The sequence below is a fragment of the Haemaphysalis longicornis genome, unplaced genomic scaffold (genome assembly GCF_048455015.1).
Source record: "Haemaphysalis longicornis isolate Haplotype H1 unplaced genomic scaffold, Haemaphysalis longicornis Haplotype H1 scaffold_12, whole genome shotgun sequence".
Taxonomy (NCBI): Eukaryota; Metazoa; Arthropoda; class Arachnida; order Ixodida; family Ixodidae; genus Haemaphysalis; species Haemaphysalis longicornis.
In genome coordinates, this window is record NW_027526225.1 from 48,599,064 (window position 1) to 48,619,714 (window position 20,651).

At 44.8% G+C, this 20,651-nt stretch overlaps 1 pseudogene; it reads left to right on the forward strand.

Moving 5' to 3' along the window:
- The first annotated feature begins 17,433 nt into the window (after nt 1-17,433).
- Nucleotides 17,434-19,408, forward strand: LOC144161951 (uncharacterized; annotated as a pseudogene).
- The last annotated feature ends 1,243 nt before the right edge of the window (nt 19,409-20,651 follow it).

A 20,651-nucleotide genomic window follows, 5' to 3' on the forward strand; every position in this document is an offset into this window, starting at 1 on the left:
CAGCCTCTCATCTTTCACTCGCCTAAACAAGTTGGTGCAGCTGCATCTCTCCCAGGTTGCGTCCCACACAAAAACCGGCAGCACCCGAAGCAGCTTTTGCACATTCCCGTGTGAGCAATGCAGCAACTGCATTACATGTCACAATTTACAAACTAAAAGCAAGTTGCAAACTGTTACTCTGGCAAAAGCGGACAAGAAAGCCCCCTTAGTTACTGACAACAGTCCAGAATTTTCAAAGGGGCCAGAATTGCCGTTTGTTGCCTTCACCAAAGAATACGGCTTTAGGAATGTGACATTGATTCCCAGGCATCATAAAAGCACCGTGCTCACTAAAGCTGCCGTAAAAGTGATCAAGCGCTCCCTCGAGAAGACGGGCGATGCCTACAGAATGCTGTTAGCGTGCATGACGAGCCCGTTCAAGAACGGCTACTCTTCCGCTGAACTCCTAATGGGTCCCTGCACGGGGCACCTTGAGTAATCTTGGTGACGGTGTTGGCAACAGCGCCGACCCCGAGCCCCTATACTCACGCTGTAACCGACCGTGGTAATGAGTAAGGTGAAGGCCAGAAACCACAAACGCTGGCCACTGGAGCACAGGTCAAGCTCCGGCGGATGGGCTCTCTGTCTGTTTACCTGGCAGGGAGCTCCGAGACCACTTCAGCTGTTAGGGTAAGGCTGACGAAGAAAGTACTCCCCTACCCTACTTTTATACACGCTGTATAATTCTTTCTAAATTCCCCAAACCCAACGATCGGCCCCGTAAAAGGGGCCGCACCGAAGTATCCTTTCCAACACTTCCGACCATGACATTCCGAAAACCTGATAAGTACCCCCACTTCTTGGTAATTGAATCCCATGAACAAGCCAGGCCTATTGCTTCACAGTCCGTGTTCACGATTTCGAAATTTCTGGAAACTATTGTAGGTGAATCATATAAAGCTAAGAAACAAAAAACAGGTGAAATCTTGGTCGAGGTACATAGTAAGTAGCTGGCCACAAAACTATTGAAGCAGACCCGTATTGGCGATGTTGTCATCAAGTTCACGCCCCACCCTAGGCTTAACAGCTGGAAGGGCGTGATCTCGGAGGCAGATCTTGCAAATGAGACAGCGGCCGATCTTCTTTAAGGCCTGAGAAGTCAAGGTGTGAGGGCAGTCAAGCGCAATTGTCGATCACAAAAACTCCTCTGCATTAACTCTAAGGGCCCACACGCGGCGTACTCCAGAAAATGCGACAAGTTCCAGCTGGAGAAGAAAATGATAAACATGAAGGTCACAGAAAACATCACCTTCTCGGAGGCGCAAAAAAGGTTCGCCTCTTTTTCTCTGGGAAGGGACGCCGACGCGGCTCGCCGGGGGGCGGAACGGCGTCTGGTTCCGGCGGGCACCCAGTTCCGCAAGTCGGACCTGGCCCCGTCCCAGCCCCCTACCGGGCTACCTCGTGCAGGCCAACCCGCCTCCGCACCGCTCGCTGAGCCAGCAGCGGCTGTGGTGGCAACCACGTTGGTTGGGGATGCCGCTGTATCCATGGCCTCCTCTCCACCGGCCCAAAGCATACGCGAGGGCACGGAGGAGATGAAGACGGAGACAGCCCCAGCGACCCCCTACTTCCCCTCACTCTCTCTGCCACCTGTGCTGCTCCCCACGCCCTCGGCACTGGCAGCGCAGGCAAAGGACACCAGAAAAGGGTACCAAGTCCAGGGGGCCCAGTCCGCTGTGCACCCCGTTGCCTTCAGATGACGACATGAACGTCCAGCCGTTTCGGCGTGCACCACAGCGGAAGGAACGGGCTGCGACGTCCAAGTCAGTAGAGAAGGTCAAAAAACCCTTCCAAGAGTTGAAGCCCCGAAAGCCGACACATAACCATGCACATATTCCAGTCGCTCTAAATTTATATTGGGAAAAGAAAATATTATGCAATGGAACTGCAGAGGCCTTCTTAAAAATCTTGAGTTATGAGTTAAAAATCTTGAATCAATGAGTTATTGCATTACCACCAGCCAAGTGTGATGTGTTTCCAAGAAACCCATTTAAACTCCAGGCACACACATTTCTTGAATAGTTACATGGTATTTAGGAAGGACAGAGATGGTGGTGGCACATCCTCAGGTGGTATGGCCATGTTGCCCGAAAATCCTTGGCGTGCCAGACTGTCCAACCACAGACCATCCTAGAGGTTGTGGCCATTCGAGCCATAATCTTTATTAGGCTTATAACACTATGCTTTCTTTACATCCCTCTTTACTTCCAGCTCTCGAGCTCAGATTTCGAGGGTCTTGTAGATAAGTTACCTGAATCTTTCATTCTAATAGGCGACCCTAATGCGCACAATTGTCTTTGGGGTTCTTGTCGTACGGATGCCCGAGGTCGCCTGATAGAGAAATTCTTAACATCTTCGGAAGCATGTCTGTTCAACAAAACACAGCCTACATACAATAACTTAGGACACAATACATACTCAAATCTTGACTTGGCTATTGGTTCTGCAATTCACTTTCCATATCTTGAGTTGGGTGTGGGCATGTACCCACATTGTAGTGACCACTTCCCTACCTCACTAACATATATAGGTAAAGGCCCAAGCAGTCCATCTTCCCACAACAGGTACAATGAAGAAAGAACAAACTGGAATGAATTTACCGAGACATCCAAACTACACTACACATGCATAACACACCTACACGTATATGAAGCCACCCAACTCCTCACGGCACACATCCTCGACGCTGCCGAGAAGTCCATTCCCCACTGCTCTGGTGCCCCGCGCAACCAGAGGAGGTCGTGGTGGAATGAGGACTGTAGGCGAGCGCGAGAGGCCCAGAACAAGGCGTGGGGTATCCTCCGTCGGTACCCCACGTCGGGTAACCTTTTGTTCAAACGGGTCAAGGCGTTAGGAAAACGTTTGCACCGTGAGGCAAAAACAGATGGTTGGCGCTCATTCATAACATCCATAAACTAAAAAAAGAGAAAAAAGAGAAGGCTGACGGCATTAAATTTGCCCACGGCAGTGTTTTGGAACTGTAGAAGCTGGATGCTGAGGTTACAAAAAACCTTGAACTAAGTGCTCAAAACCAAGCGCTCCGTGGCAAATGGGCTGCACTAGAAACCAGAGTAGAACAGCTTGACACCCGGATAACGAGCGCAGAGCAGTATTCAAGGAACACAAAAGTGGAAATTCAGGGTGTCACTTAACAAGACGGCGAATCGGTGCATGATATTGTCTCAAAGGTTCGCCTCGCTGTAAATGAACCCGTGTTAATGTCTGACATTGAATGATACCACCGCGTGCCAAATGGCAAAGGTGATGAGGCGAACATTGTGGTCCAGTTTCGTTCGCGAGCGAAACGGGATACGTTCTTGAACAAGGCGAATAAATGCTGCTGACCAACAATGACGCGGGTCACGGCAGTGAGGTACCTATCTACTTTAACGAGCACCTTGCCTTGCCTTAAAGAAGCTGCTGGGAATGGCCGTTAAAAAGAAGGACGAGTGTAAGTTGAAATCGGTGTGGTAGTTAAACGGAAAGATTTTTGCCAAGCAAGTTGAAGATGGGCCAGTTGTAGCGGTAAAGACTGAACGTGACTTAGACAAAATATGCTAGGGAAAAACTGACACGAGCGTGGTTATACCGGATGACGTGTAACTAAAGAATGGAATATAAGCAGTTTGCTGTGCCACATGATATTTCAAGTCAGCATTCCTTTTGCGAATCTGTTCTACACATTAACTCTCGGTCTGCGTGTAACAAGGAAGATAGCATTCAGATATTGCTTAACGCCTTTGCTTTTCAATACGATGTCATATGCTGTCTGAAACATGGTATCACAATGGATGTCGTATGTTAAATTTACAGGGCTATGATAGCTTTTTTCTGAACCGCTGCAACGCTCGTGGCGGCGGCCTGGCAGTTTATGTTACACTAAGAAAAAAGTGTGAGTTGCTCTCTGATTACAGTTAAATGATAGGTGATTACGAAGTCATGGCATTTTGAAATAAAAACCAGGTAATTTGGGTTGTATACCCTCCCCCACATAAAAATGTTGCAACATTTTTGGATTTTTTTGAAACCCTCATGGATTATGTCTGTGTTAATAACTGCGTTCTCATTTCTGGGGGTGACTTCAATGTAAATCTTTTGGATAACTCGCATGATACTCGCGAATTTCACTTGAAGCTGCATTCCTTGGGCTTTGCTAACTTAATTACAACCCCAACGCGTGTTACAAGTTGTAGCGCATCAGTGCTGGATCCGATCATAACCAATATTAAAACGACTCTTTGCAGCACTGGGACTATTGTCTCTGACTTGAGTGATTACTGTCCGGTTTTCATGATCTGTAAAGGTGTTACGCTGCGAAGAGATGACCACCATGGTTCTTATGTTTTGCAGTGTATTACAGAACTCACGCATTCCTTCCAGGGTGTCGGCTTCTGCTTTATTGATTGATTGATTGAATGTTTATTAGCATTTGTCACATGAATTTTACAAACACTGATTGGACACATAGCCAGATGCTAGTGCAGGGTCCAATAAGAAAAGTAATGGACATAAGCGGGAAATATCAATCACACATAATACAGATGTAGCTGTACAGACACTGTAAATATACACGTCCACGTAATTATGAGCATACTCATTTACAGAGTAGAGACATCTTTCTCTCCTTAAACAATTGGGTCACAAAAAACAAAACTACACTTGTGCATACAATCAAAAAGTTATGACAGATCACTTTGTGGACACACCCAGAAACATCAGTTAAAATACAAAAAACACTATAACTATCACGGGTTTTAGGAAGAGAAAAAAAAAGGCTAGGTTTACAAGATTCACCGGTGTATAATTATCAAAATATAAGCGTTTACCACCCAAGAAAAAAAAAGAAGCAGTTACACCTTGTTTAAGAATTGATTTTTTAGTTTTACTGCAGCATTGTGTGATCTCTTCAATTCAGTGTGCAAACTATTCCAGATCTTTATCCCTGTGAATTGCAATAATCTCTCCCCGTAAACGTTATTTCTTGGTGCCACGTTAAAGTTACCGAACGTGATACTCCTAGTAGGGCGAGAAGAGGAATAAAATAACGAGACATCAAATGGGTTATTGTATTTTACAATACTATTAACACAAACAGTCGTCTTGTATTCACGCAAAAGATCGAAGGGTAGTATTTTTAGCGATCGAAATAACGGCTGGCTTGGCTCGTTGTGGTTACTGTGACTTATTATTCTTATGGCACGCTTTTGTAACCTCCGAAGGGGATCCAGATAAGAATCATAAGTCCAGGCCCACGATTCCATGCAGTAAGTTAAATGGCTATTGATGAATGCAAAGTAAAGTGCCCGCAGAATGCTTTTATCGAAGAAGCCTCTAGCTTGTAAAAGCGCGTGAAAGCCGGAAGCCAGCTTTGCACCGACGGCATTTATTTGACCTGTCCAGTGAAATTGATTATCTAGGATAATCCCAAGGTATTTAAACGTGTCCGTACGTTCCAGTATGCAGTTGTCAATTTTAATCTGAATATCTTCGTAACTGATTAATTTCCTGCGGGAATGAAATATAATGTACTTCGTTTTATTGGCATTAACAGTTAACCTGTAAGCAAAAAACCACTGGGAATTTTTTTTCAATTCTGAGTTTACTTGTGTTTGTAATTCAAAAACATTGTCGGCCGTAGATATTAATGCTGTATCATCGGCATACATAATAATTTCGGAACAGCTTAATACATGAGGCAAGTCGTGGATATAAAGTGAAAAGAACAGCGGCCCGAAAACCGATCCCTGCGGCACCACTGTGTTCAGATATTGCAGTGTGGAAGTAATATCGGTCATCACGACAGCCTGCTGTCTGCTTTTGATGTAATTAGAAAATAACTCATAGGATTGATTACGTATACCGTATTGCTTTTATTTATGCAAAAAAATTGAATGATCTACCGCATCGAATGCTTTTTGTAAGTCAAGCAAAACAACTCCCACTAGCTTGTTGTTGTTTAGGGCCGTGTTAATCGATTGAGCCAATGTCAACACTGCAGATGACGTAGAATAATTAGACCGAAATCCATGTTGCTGAGGACAAAGAACCATGTACTTGTGTAAAAACAAATTATTAATGCGGTTTGATAGGAGTTTTTCAAAAATGTTATTTACAACGCTAAGAACAGACATCGGTCTGTAACTAGACGGATCGTAAATGTCCCCGTTTTTGTAAACTGGGATTACTTTTGCAATTTTTAGTATGAATGGGTAAGTTTCGTTTTGTACACAATGATTAAATAGAGTGCATAGGATTTGGCCTAAAATATCTACGTTTTCTTTTAACAACCGTGCTGTAATTCGGTCTAGTCCAGCAGATTTGTTAGTTGAAAGATTTTTAATAGTGTGAACAACTTCAGAAAGTTCAATATCATACATCGCAAACGTAGTGACAACTGGTTTTGACGCAATGTAGCTGTCTACAGAGCGGATAATTTTGTCTGCCAGAGCTTTGCCTATACCAGAAAAGAAGGTGTTGAACGCTTCGACAGTGCTGTTGTCAACGCTGTCAGGAGTAACGCGCTGTGATTGGCGGCCCCCAGTAACCTCATTTATGATACCCCATATTTTGCGTGTATCGCCAGATGCCTCCTGGATGCAGCGTGAGTAGTATTGTTTTTTACGGGCTCTGATTATCATAACGCATTTATTGCTTGGTAGCTTGTACTGACCTAAATAGTAACTGTTTGTCTTTTGACGTTTCCATTTATTGTCCCAGAAATTCTTTGTTTTTAATAGTTGCAAAATCTCTTCATTCATCCAAGGGCAGATTGGCAATTGATATGAACGTGCAGGAAGTACGCGACAGCACTTATTAACTGCGTTTTTAAGAACTCCTATTAGGTTCGAAAACTCAGTATTAACATCATCGTCGTACATATCGTCAAAACTGACTTGCAAGAGGCTCTGTCTTAGCATCGTGTATTCTGTCTTGATAATATGTCGTCGATGTCCCTTCTTATTTTGGATTAAGTTCTTAGGTAGAATAAAGATTGGATGGTGATCCGCAATGGGTTCATTAAAAACGCCAGCGTGAACGTCGGTATCTATTTGTTAATGCGTGATCTATAATTGATGAAGATACACTTGTAACACGCGTGGGGTCGAGAGTGCAGAAGACGCCTTGGGAAGAGTTTAGGTTTCTAGAAGGTGTGACCCTTATTTCTAGATCATGGATTCTGGTCTGTTTCGGAAGCTTATTTGCCTGCTCTTTGTGGATGACTTCAATGAGCACATCTCCAGACGTAAGTTATTTGCCTGGTAGTTCTTTCTTGCAACACTCGATGGATTATGCAACGAGGAAGACTGATTTTGCACTTACTGCGGTTTCTTTCTCTACATATCGCATCACGAGGGAGCGAGGAAAGTTGTTGCTTCGGCGGTCAATGGTCGGTTGCGGTTTGAAAGCTACTCCCGTGCGGGCTCTTTTCAGGGCCTGATTATTTGGAGGGGGAGTTTGAAAATACCATGTAGCATAGTAGATAAGTAGGGGGCGGGAGTACTTCCTTCGTCAGCCTTATCCTGATGGCTGAAGAGGTCCCAAAGCTCCCTTCCTGGTAGACAGACAGGGAGCCAAGATACCGGAGCTTGCCCTGGGCTCTGACGGCCACCGTTTGTAGTTTCTTACCCTTCACCTTTAAACACATCACCAGGGTAGGTTACAGTTTATGTTGGGGGGCTCTGGGTCCGCGGTGTCGCCAATACCTCCACCAAGATTACTCAAGGTGCTCTGTTCGGGGTGAAGGTGGCTGTAAGCGACAAAGCTGTAAATGACACCGACAGCAATTGCCCATGCGACGTCATTTTAATTCACACACTTTCGCTCTACAAACAGTGAAACCAGAGATTCTGCCAGCTGTTTCCTGGAATTGGCAGGGCTGCGTTCGGAATGTAGCAGCGCGAACCATGGCCGGGCTAGAGCGGCGGACGCCGCCGCTATAGCCCTGCCCTGCGTCGGCAGGGCTACAATTTGGCATGTGAGCATGCGGATTCCTATTTGTACCGATTTATGCTAGTTAGTCCAGTAAGTTTGAGAATAGCGAGGACGTTGAGAGAACTTTTACAATCGCTATTTATCAGAACCAGTTGCTCCATTCGCCTTTTGTAATACCTCTTCAACCACAACTGAATTGGTATTCACCAATTTAGAAAACAGAGTCCAATTCGTGGCAAGCAGTGCGCAAAAGGAAGCGTTTCTCTAACGGCCAGATGCCTGTATGTAGAATCTACATTTTGCTTCCCCGCCATGCAAACCAATACTTAACGTATCTTTGCGGTACGACCACTTAATTCCGTCGGGACCGGGTTGCGCAGGAAGTGCTGTTGAACAAGATAATCAAGGTGTGCGAAGGAAGCACGCAGTGTACGTGAAGCTGCGCGAAACAGGCCCCAAAGAATCGTCACAAAGCAGACGACAAAGCCGACAGAATGGTCCCGCCCAAAGGGTTCTATACTGATATATACTAGAGGGAAACGCTGCGCCACGGTCTAGGCGTGCAACGCTTCAGCAAGCCTTCCCGTATGTACCGAACAGGCATGTTTTCTGTGTCCTTGGTATAGCTCATGGACAGGCTGGAAAGTTCAGGAGCAATGCCAGGCCGAAAAGTTCATGAACAGGCAAAAAGAAACAACATTACTGATGGGTATTATTCGAATTTATTTTGTTATTTTAAAATTGAAGCACCAAAAAGATTTATTTGTCAGGGATTACTTAGAAGCTTCATGCAAGATGAACGAGAAAAAGATGTTACCCTTTTTGGTGATTTTGGCGTCGAGACATAAAAACAAGCGGCGCAGCTAGCCAAGCGAAATAGGCGAGGAACTTCTTTTGCTGGAATGGCGGCGCGCACGATGCCCCATGATTGCAGCGCCAGATTTCCCCATAGTATATATCATTATTTGGAGATCTGGGGTAATTGGAGATTAATGGGAGAGGCCTTTGCCCTGCAGTGGACGTAGATATGCCTGGTGATGTAGGTGATATATTATTATGAAACTCTACAAGGCCCGCCGACGGGCCAGCCGGGTTAGAAGGCTTCGTCGCGCGGGGAACGCTGGGGAACGTGCCCATAACCGCGCCACCGCACTAAGCTCCGTAAGGAAAAAGCGGGCTCCCCTCCTCAGCCACGTTGGGAGTTTCTTGTGGCCCACGCCACTGCGAAAACATTGGCTGAAAAGGTAGAAAGCTTTGCTTGTAAAAGGACAGTGCTCCGTGTATCTGTGTGAAAACGTTTAACTACTGGGTATGTGCTTTCGTCTGCCCCCACTACTCAAGTTCTAAACGCACCCACGGCAGCCTGAGTACCTAGAGGGAAAAATGATAATTGTAGGAGCACTGTCATTGCGTGTAGTCACATGTATATGGGCGGACATTTACAGACATTTTATACCGTACACGTGAGTTTTCGAGGTCTAAAGACGTGTACTCGAAGTCTCAGGCCACAGTGCCTGCATCGTCTTGAAGAGAGTCACCGATTGTGGAAACTAGAGATAAGTGCTCGTTGTTTGTCATTTATTTTTTAAATAATTAAAAGCGTGTGTATGCACGTGTACGAAATCATTGGAGATACCAAACATCCCCAGCTGTGTAGTTTCACCCAAGGCGAAAAGAATTTTCCGAGGAAACCACTAACATCTCTGCGACGACCCAAAATTGCCCAAACGTCTATGTCCGACCAGTATACCTACTAGACATCCCCAGTACATGAATGTTTATGAGAAATTTGCGATGTAAGGATTACATTGCCGGTACTTCATTACGTTATTTGAACCACGTTAAAGGGAAACTCTAGATTTTCCTAGTACTTCATTAGGAGAAGCTTTTTAGACATATCTTTTTGACGTACTTCAGATGTTGCTGGCGTTCTGGTTTTATTAGTGGATCTGTTGTTGCTGTCCATAATGTGTGGGCTGTCATCAGAATACGCAAGGTAATATTTACTCCTACCATTTAGTGCGCACGTGAGAACGCGCCTCACGAGGAGCTTCCGGCGTCGTCCAGGCTTGCACGTGGAACTCGCAAAAAATGACGCCATCTTCCCGTAGGAGAACCCACAGTAGTATGCAAAGCAGCCATGTGGTCGATTCAAGTGCCCAATAGCTTTCAGTTCGTCGTTTCCCTTAGGTTGAGGTACGTAGCTACCGTTATATTTAGTTTGGTTTCCATGGTAACTACCACACTTTTCACTATCCGCGACCACGAAATGGGAAATTGCGTTGAGCCCATGGCTGTTTCGCATACTACTCATGGGAAGATGGTGTAATTTTATTAGATGCGACGGGGCTATGTCCCTCCCTTGTCGTTGTTGCGCCGTCCACACCCCGACTGCGCATGCTTGGCTTGCTGAACGCCCGGTGGTGCCTTACCCTTAATTGGCTCCTGGATCGACAGTGTTACAGGTGCCTTCCTGGGCCGGCCCGAGATAAGCCGAGCATGCGCAATGGGGGTGTGGACGGCGCCACAACAAGGAAGGGACATAGCCCCGACCATGAGGTGCTGGGGCGACAGTGTTGCCGGCGTCTTCCTGGGTCGGCACGAGATGAGCAGGCTTCCCCTTAAAGGGCTCCTGGAGCGGCAGTGTTGCCGGTGTCTCCTTGGGCCGGCGGATGGATGGATGACGGATGATGGATGACAGAGCCTAGAGCAAGAGATGCTTTGCATCTAAAATACAAAGAAAACAGTCTGCGTGCGTACGCGCCACAAAGGGGGAGCACTATACAACTCGCGCTTCAAGCAATTGGTTGCCGCTGGTTCTAGCGCGTGCTGACCCGTTTTACTTCGGGAGAAATGTGAAAGCCAGTGGACAAAACGATCTGGGCCAGCCAGTGATGCATGAGGAAGTCGACGATTAGACGGATACGACGGTGACTATTACTACCACAGGGAAAAGTGACGACGGAACACGTAAATAAACAATTTCGACCCTAATGCAATGCATCGTGGTGCGTCCTTGAACGCTAACATAGAAAAAACTCCTCCAGCTTCGCTATTGTTCAAGCCTTTCGCGACTTAGTAGAAGCTTCAATTTTTTTAACTTCATACACGCTGATTAGAGTTACTTAGTATATCTTTTTCTGCTATACTTTGTTTTCAAACTCCCCGTAGATGTACTTTTGGGAGGTTATCTAGATGTTTGGTGAGCGAATGTGCGAGTTTTGTGATCCATGAATGCTGCTTTTTTGGGAAATAAATGTGGAGGCAGTAATAAATAAATTACTCGCATCTATCCAATGCTTGTATTAGTTGTAACATCCTAATCTACAATTCCCCTCAATATTGCCCTTTGGGCCATAAGGCTACCTGAAAAAAAAAAAATAAAACACATGGCTGAAGAAAATTCGAGGCTCATAGGAGTTTCTCTTTTGGGTACCAGTATTTTACTTGATCGCTCCACCTGCGTAATGAGACACAAGCGCTTGCCTGAAAAATCACCTGGGCCACTGTGCAGGGATATGTCTGAACACAAGTAAAACTTAAAAAATTCGAGTGAAAAATATCAAGACATTTTTAAACTTTAATATAGCGGTCGTTTCGGTAAAAAAAGTAACGCTATGTCTTGAAAGAAATTCTAACACCCAGCGGAATCTGTGGGCCCGAAAGCAGCTACAAAATCCCGTTTGAAAAAAGACACGAATAAATCAGTTTCTATAGATGTTTCAAAATTAGCCGTCCTTCGAGGTTGGCAGTTTCGTTAGTACTTCCTGACTTTAGAGAATTTTTAATTTGTTCATTTCACTTTCACCCCAGAATGTTACCACGCTGCCGTGATATTGCATCAGAATTCATAGAAGTTTAAGAAGTTTATTGTATTTGAAATTATACCATGAGCGCTTTAAAGTTTTCTAACTGTGTACCGCTGTTGACCTTTGTACTAAAATTAAAACATTTCTCATTCCAAAGTCAGGTGGTATCCTATTCAGGGGGGTGTGAATAAAACATTTTATTGTAAGGAATGTCAAGAAGGTAGGCATTCCGTGCATTGGGCTAAGCTATCTTCCATGGCTTATTAACGGCCTATGATGCCTAAAAAATAGCAGTGTTCATGCATGTATCGCCAAAATGTGACACCTTTTTTAACAGCGAAAATGTTTAGCCAATAGTTGGCTCCAGCGTTTCGCAACTCTCGGCATAAAAGTAATCTAGCGTGCGTAAAAAAATTAGGTTGCCTGTACATTGTCTTAAGGTTGCCTCAAGCCCATTATTACTAAATCATTTCAGTCACTGTAGCAGAGTTGCGTTGTTACAAGTGTTCCTATTCCATTAGTATTACATGTAGTATTCCATAAGCGCTGTCCCCTTCTTTTCCTTGGTCTTCGTTTGTGCGCGATGTTAGGGAAGAATAATAACTACATGATTTGAGATATTTAGGAGTCCCAAAGCTTGATAGGGACATATTTCACGTGTGTATAATTTACCGCCATGGTAGAAATGCCTGGAAAAGACATTCGTTTGAGTTGTTTGGACAACCATAATCTTCTATCGCCTCATTTGTTACAGTGTATTGTCTTACTATTACAAATGTCCTCCGTAATATTCGTCTCCGTCTTGGTCAGATAACTTTTATCTAATTTGGACTGTAAAACATTTGAGAAGTCCGCACATGCTTCAGTGGTTTTTGGTTCTGCCGGTCACTACTGCGCTTGTTAGTTTGTGTGTGTGTGGGTCTGTCTGTGTGTGTGTGTATATATATGTTTAAATTATTTATAATGAAATACGTTTTCCAAGCTTCTGTGAGCAACTGCATTGTACTTGTTCTTTCTCTCTCTTTTTCCAACTGTATATTCTCATCTGATCTGCATTTATAATAATTTGTCATATTGTATATAAACTACTACTATTGTTTGATTTTGTGGTATCGGTGTATTGCCAACAAAGTTCTATTACTTTGACCATTATGCGCAAATCGATAGTTAATTTCAAACTCTAAATTTGTACAGTCCTCGATATTATCGTTTAGAGTATAGGTGGTCCCGCCTGCGAGTTGGAACCTTGGGACCGCCTCTTGTATACCTGCACTATGCAATACGTGTCAGCGTACTTCTGCAATAAACTTCGGAAGATAATATGGCACCTGTGAAACAATCCGCAGCAATGCACCTGTGTAAAGTAGTGAAGGCGGCCTGTCCGGACCCAGAAAATCTTAGCCCCTTTTCCTGTATCACTAGCTTGAGTGCCGCCGGGGTCGGGTGCTTTACAGCGGCTGGGGTCTGAGGGCCAAAAATTTGCTTTGGTAAGTCATAGGAGGTGCTCGCCAACTTACTACAGCAAGGTGGCCATATCCTTTTCTTGTGAGGGAGTGCTGTTTGCGTACCAAAAAGAGCCTTGCCAGAAAGGTTGGACGTATTTGCTTTACCCTCTAACGTATCAGGGATGATTGTTACTTCCGGCGCAAGCAGCACTCAATAGTTGCGAGGGTTGTGCTCAGAGAGTCATATGAAGAGCGAACAAACAGTAGCAAGAGAGAGAAGGATATCGCGTATGGCGTCTCCCCGACCGTGACAGCAAGACTGCACCAGCATTTGTTCAATAAACTTGTTATACGCGCGGTTCACAGGTAATAAACGCATACGCTGGCTTACCTAGGAGAGAAATTTTGATGCCTTGCGGTTGGAAAAAAGCCAATGCCATGCGAATGTAACACGAAGCAAACAATTCAGAGGCATTCGCCGTATGCAAAAAAAAATAAATGAATGCACAAACACTTGCTCCATCTACCTCTGGCTCTGTGGTGGGCAGCCAGTTCTGTTCACAGCAGAGATGAGTAAGATTCTTGCTCCCAGGGGTCCCCTCAGCGAACATGTCCGTGGTCGTCTGTAGCCTCCGTATTCCCTGTGTCTCCCCGAGGCAATCGTAACAGTATTATACAAAGTATATATATCCCTTCTTTTTATCTGGACTAAATAATTGTATCAAATGCCATCCGTAAGAGTTAGTTTCAAATCGTTCAGTGGAATGAACCTGTATTAATGTTTTTCCAGGCTTCCCCTTAATCTCACAGTCTCAGCAACTTTAGATTTTATTTTTAATCAAGTTTTGTTGCATCATACCAATTGTTACTTACACACTTTTCGTTCCTTTTAACGTTTTAATTTTGTCAGCTCTGCTACCACGGTTACATGGCTGTGACAGAAGCGTAGCGAAACCAGCTTTTGGCGCGCGTACGTGATATAAACGGTGGGCTTTGCTTCAAAAGTTAAAGATAAGAGGCACTCAAAAATTATCAGGCGAGCTCTTCTACTTCGGCGCAGCTCATAACCAATGCGAAGCTTCGGCGCGATAAAGACCACAATCAATCATTCAGTGCACCGGCAGGCTTGGACCAGCTCAATTTATCCACCGCTAGGTCGCTGTAAAAACTTCCTATCGTGCAGACTCCCAGCCATGTAACCTCGGCTCTGCGGCAGTGAAGTGGCCGTTGAAAGAAGGCTAGCGGAACTTCGTTATCAGCTGCCGTCACGGGACTATAGAGCAATCGCGCCCTCGAATTCGCTGGCATCCGGCTAGCACCTCTGAGCCTGACTCAGACGCAGCATTCCATTCGAGTCAAACATGCACGTAGCTCACTACGGAAACATTTACTGCGTACAATTCTTTGGCTGCAAACTAGCTACTCAGATCGATTAAATCATAATCCGCCTTCTTGGTAGGCATGTTCGTCTGCCAAGAAACCCGGTGGCCCATGAAAAGGTCTGCGGTAGCCGGTATCCAACTGGCACCATAGAGTTGGAACTTTTCCTCATTAGGCCACAGGACAGGCCTTGAAAGAAACAACGGTTCTGCATAAACTGAGATAACAGTCTACTAATGCGTCTTACGCCGCTTTTATTTACTTGAGCTTTTACACACAGATTTCCCTGTTTGTAGATAAATACCTTTAGGATATGTTCTTCCGTTCCCCAATGATGAAGATTTACACGATTACGGCATTTTATCCCCGCGAAGGGACCAATACCCATTTTAACAGCCAATCCATTTGGCAAATCCTGATTTCGGCGCTTCACAAAATTCAGCATAAACAAAAAAAGTAAGCAGCACCCGCAGGAGTCGAGCCTCCGCCTGGTAGATCAAGGGAGTTAGAGTCGGTCGTTTTAAACACTCTGCTACGACGGTGAATTAATCACCAGAGACTGAAACGGCTTACTCACACGGTTGTGACTGTAGGGGGAGGAATAACCCCACCTGCTGGACACACAACACGTAATACGGTGCAGGCTGCACCACGGGGGCGTATTTTAAGTCTGCGCGTTTCATTCATTCAGTCAGCATCAATTCGCTTCTTCTTCGCGTTAGAGCAACGCCCTTTACTCCAGTAAAGGACGTTGCGGCCGCGAAGAAGAGGCACATCGGTTGCCATCGTGGACATAAAGTGGCGTGATGGGCGTAAAGGTTGCGTACGATTTCGTTACCTTCATGTCTTACGCGTTAGTGTGAACTTCCTTCGTTTGTTTGCGCAGACGCTACCCGTAGACCGCGGTTGATCGGTTTTTGCAATTGTTTATTTGTGTTTTGTTCATTCTTTCCGCCCTTTTTCATTTCCGTCTTCGTTTTTTGGGGTGATGTATAAAATCCACTTTTTTTTATTTGTAAATTCACTGCACTAATTTTTCTATCATCATATTTTGTGATTCATGATTCATATTCTGTTCGACCAGTTGTCTTGCTTTGCGCTAGTGGAACGATTTCTTATGTCAAAGCTGCAATTTACGCATTTTTTTTTTAATGCGGACCTTTGCACGGCTGCGGCCGGGGGGTGGGGAAGGGAACTGACAAGGAATACTACGCATTAAAAAGAGACAACGAGAGAGCGTGCTACGCACGTGAATGAACGCGTTAAAAGCGGCGCTGATAGGCTCGCGCTCATGCGAAAAAAGAAAGCAGAGTAGAAACAGAGCTCCCTCTCGTGCTGTTTGAGGCAGGAGAGGACACAGAGATAAGGAATAACATTCGCCTGTACCAACAGATGGCGCGTGAGCAGTGGGAAGGCGGGAAACTTGAATCGCTCTGAGCAAACCAGTATTCCCCAAGCGGCACCAAAACATTTGAAGAACGTTATTTTTTTGTCAGGTGCTAATGCTAGAAGTATGTTCTAATGTCATTCATTAAATGTTTAAAATAATATTGTCTAAAAATGCTACATAAATGTTTCGGCAAACCTTCTTTAAACCTCCAGCACACATCTTTAACACATATTAATAATGACGGTGTTACATTTTTCTAGCGTTACAGCCAACAAGTTATTAACGTTCAAAAAACATTCAAAAACAACGAAAAATGTTACCTGGCATTTTGCCAAATGTTATGCGAACAGTAACAAAGCACTTCTACAACGCGTAAAAACTGTGAATTACGTCTACCGTACGTTGCAGAAACACCCTAAGAATGTTAGAACAAGATTTTAAGAACAGCTAAAATCGTTATAACAACGTTTTGTCAAACATTAGTGGAACAGTGAGGAAGCATTTCGAACCCATATGAATGATGTTGATTTACATGTAGCTAACGTTGCAGAAAACACGCTTTAAACACTTTGTTAATGTTGCAAGAAGTTTCGAGAATGTAAACCCGAAACGTTTCAGTTACAGTTTGCCAAACCTTGTGTGGAATGTATTTTTGCCACATATACATTATGTTTGTGTGGAAGATATCATGTGAATAAGAAACACACTTGAAGGCGGGAAACAACTGGATTTGCAAGTCAAGTGAAGGTTACCTCAGATATACACGAAAACAAGCTTTTTATTATTCCAGTTAGCATCATGAAGGTAAATTTATTTTAAAAAACAGTAACACTCAAAAAAGAGGGATAAGAAATGGAATTGATACTTTTATCCAGTGTGTCGGAACGGGACGAAAACGAAAAACGAAAAACGAAAAAAAAAACAATATTTTTGACCGGAACGAAAACGTAACCTAAACGTTATATATTATTTCGTTCCGGAGTGAAACCGAAATATTTTTAATGGTTTTCCGTTCACGGGAAATGTCTGCACGGTCCCAAGAAATGCACGGTCAAGGTAACGTTGTCGCCCTTTGTACGTCGCTAGCGTCGCTAGCGCCATCATGTTGAATTCCGGCAGTATCATTTGCCTTGTCAACAGTGCGGTGGATTGGTGTCTGCACCATTGACAGCTTGCAAAATAGTTACTGCGCATGCGCGGGCAAGTTTATTTTACACCAGATAGCTACGACCATAGACTAGCAGGCAAACTACTTTTTTTTCCATTCACCACTACTGCCTGCCTTTTTTTATTTCGTTTTTCCTGTTCGGTGGAACATGCAAAAAGGAGGCGTGACATTCCTGCAGTGTGTTTCGTTACCGACGTTGTTAGTGTCTCGTGCGCGTCCACTACGTTTTTACGACTGACTCCAAGCGAACATTGCTGATGTTCGGCCACCTCCCAAGTGCCTCGTAACAACGTTTGCAGCTAGTTCAGATGGGACGCGGCAGAAAAAATCGTGCTCGACGGTATTTCAAGTATGACAGCGTCTCAAAGACATCGACATGCCAGATTGAGGACTGCCAGCACGTTGTGTCGGGCGACCATGGTGGGAACCTCGAGCGTCATTTGCAGCGACACCACAAGGAAGTGCACGACAACATTCAGGCCGACAAAGCCCACTCTACAAAGCGTGTTGCGTCGGACGAGGCGGAAGGCTCTCCTGCGGCAAAGCACACAGGCAAGTGGATATACATAACATGTTTAAACCCATTTCATCGAAGTGTGTTTCGCTCGAAACAACAGAGGACATCATCATGAATAGCTGCGTTGAACTAGTCACAAGAAACGGTGGGCCATTTCGGCTAATTGATGACTCAGGCTTTCGGAAAATAATTGATCCGGTCCTAAAAGCGCTCAATGCTAAGCGAGCCATCACAGCAGAGGCTGTAAAGGACAGGGTCCAGGAAGAAGCAAAAAGCAAGCGAGAAGAAATTTCGCAGTCGCTGAAAAATCGGTTGTTTTCTTTAAAAATCGACAGCGCGTCGCGACTTTACAGGGCTCTGCTTGGCATCAACGCACAGTATGCCGAAAATGGAAAACTAATTCTTCAACCTCTGGCCATGAAGGAGCTTTACGATAGGCACACTGCAGAGCATTTGACATCACAGGTAAAAAACACTCTGTCTCGCTACGACCTCAGTGTCACCCAGGTGTACAGTGTCACAACTGACAACGGTACAAACATGCTAAAGGCTGCTCGCCTTCTCAGTGAAACAGACGATGAACCCGACGCTTCCAGTTCAGACGAGGATGACGATAGCGGCTACCCTGAATTTGGATATAGCGGCTCTCTGCTGGACGATTCAGAAGACGCCGAGTGCCTTGGTCTTGATGGAGCCGATTTTAAGTTTGGCGTCAGGTGTGCTGCGCACACGCTGCAACTGGCAGTCAGCGATGCTCTTAAGGACTCCGCTTCAAACACCCTCGTTGCACAGTGTCGCGCACATGTGAAGAAACTGCGCGTACAAAGTGCAATGGGCTTGATAAGAAAGCTACGGCTAAGGAAGCCTGTTATTGATTGCCCGACATGCTGGATGTCGACATTGAACATGTTGACCAGGTTCGTTGAACTGAAGGACTTCGCTAAAGACTTCCTTTCACGCGAAGAGACCGCGAGTTGGAGTGACAACATGTGGGCAAAAGTAGAAGGGCTGATCCAATCCCTTCAGCTAGCACAAGAAGCCACGAAGGTGCTTCAGACAGAACAACTGACAATCGGAGATTTCTATGGTGCTTGGCTGACGTGTTCCATGAAGACATCAGCGATACCGTCGCCACTGGCACAGGCCCTGGTTCAGTCCATGAAGAAACGAGAACGAAATCTCTGCAGTACGAATATCTTTTGTGCTGCATTGTACATGGACCACCGCTATCGCCTTCTGCTGACACCTGATCAAAAATATCAAGCGAGGATGCATCTGTGCAAAACCTGGAAGCGAATCACAGCCTTCACAGGCCTTCAGCAGAAGCAATGTAGCAGCTGCATTTCAGAGAGCACCGCTGCACCCACTTCAGAAGAACCGGAGGAAGCCCTCGAAGCGTTTCTGAAAACGAAGGAAGCCGAGGCTGGAACTGAATCGCGTTTGACAAGTGAGCCAGGATTATCGGACGTGGTACTTTTGCTAGAAATGCTGGACAAAGGGCCGCGCCTTCCAAGAAGCACAAATATGTTGAAATTTTGGGAAGAGCGCAAAGAGCGGCAACCGGAGCTATACATGTTAGCACAAGTGGCCCTTGGTGTGCCAACCACACAAGTCAGTGTGGAGAGGGCATTTTCTGCACTGAAGTTTGTTTTGTCGGATCAGCGGTCTCGCTTGTCGGAGAGTACACTCCATGATCTGCTGCTTCTGAAATCGTGCTCACTTCCTTAAAGATAATGCGGGATTCAAATAGGAGGGAAAATCAATACTAAGTTTTTGTTGTTACTTTTCTTCGAAGTTTCTTGCAGAGTCCCTCCTAATCATATGGTAGTTTTGGGACGTAAACAGCCAATTATGAAGTTACTAATTAATTAATTTATGAATTATTATTATATAAATTTTATTAGTATTCTATTACTGTTTATTTTATAAAAAAATACCGTTACGAACCGTTACGGAACGTTTTTTTTTCGTTCCGGAACAGAAACGGAACGGAACTTTTTTCTGGGGAATGAAACAAAAAACGGAACAAAAAACATTTCGTTCCAAAACCCTGCTTTTATCTGTAATTTGTACATCTCAGTCACGATTTGCACTTCAAAGTTTGTGCTATTGAAGCAGAAAACTCTGAAATGTGAGAGCTATTTGTTATCAATGTAGCGAACGAATTAACACCCATTGGAAGATCTTGTATGTTTGTAATGAACGGTGCAACTGCAACACCGCGTTATTTTGTATCGTATTATCCAAATACATACAACAGTATCTTTGTGGCGCATCAGCCACAGAGGAAGAAAAAAGAAACGCCAGTACCTAGACTGATTAATTAATGCTTTCTGGAGTGGAGCTAAATCATTGCAAAAAAAAAAAGACGCTGGGCGCACTCAGACTTCGAGGCATATATTGAAAAGGAAGTAGGCGAAGCCCTTGCGTTCGTGGTCCCGCGCGCGGCCGTCTTTTCTGTAAATGCGCCTTGTAAGAAGATCTTCGTTTCACGTCTTCATCTCCACAACATGTTGGTGGCGGTCACTAACCATATATTCACGCCCCGGCATGGAGCCTATATAAGGGCGGAAGTGCTCACAACCGATGATACCCTACACTCAGGCTCGCACTACAAACAGCTAGCCTCCTGGTTATAAGTTTATTTGTGAAATCGACTGCATGATATCAATGGGCGGTTGTCCCGAGGGGAACCAGCCACTGCGACGAATTAGTATTCCTTTTCGAACTGTCCAACAAAGCTCTGCGCCTTCCTTTGTAGCCGCATGACTTTTTCTTGAGTGTATTTCTACTTTTGATTCGGACGAACCTGAACTCCGCTGTCGCTCCGATTCCACAGCATAGTACTGCGCTGGCAGGCACGAGTGCTGCAAAATGTTTTGATAACGGCGGCTGCGACCTTGCAAATTAGCTGCAAAAGTTCTGATGTTTGACAACTAAATGGCCGTTGACGACACTTCATAAAAATATT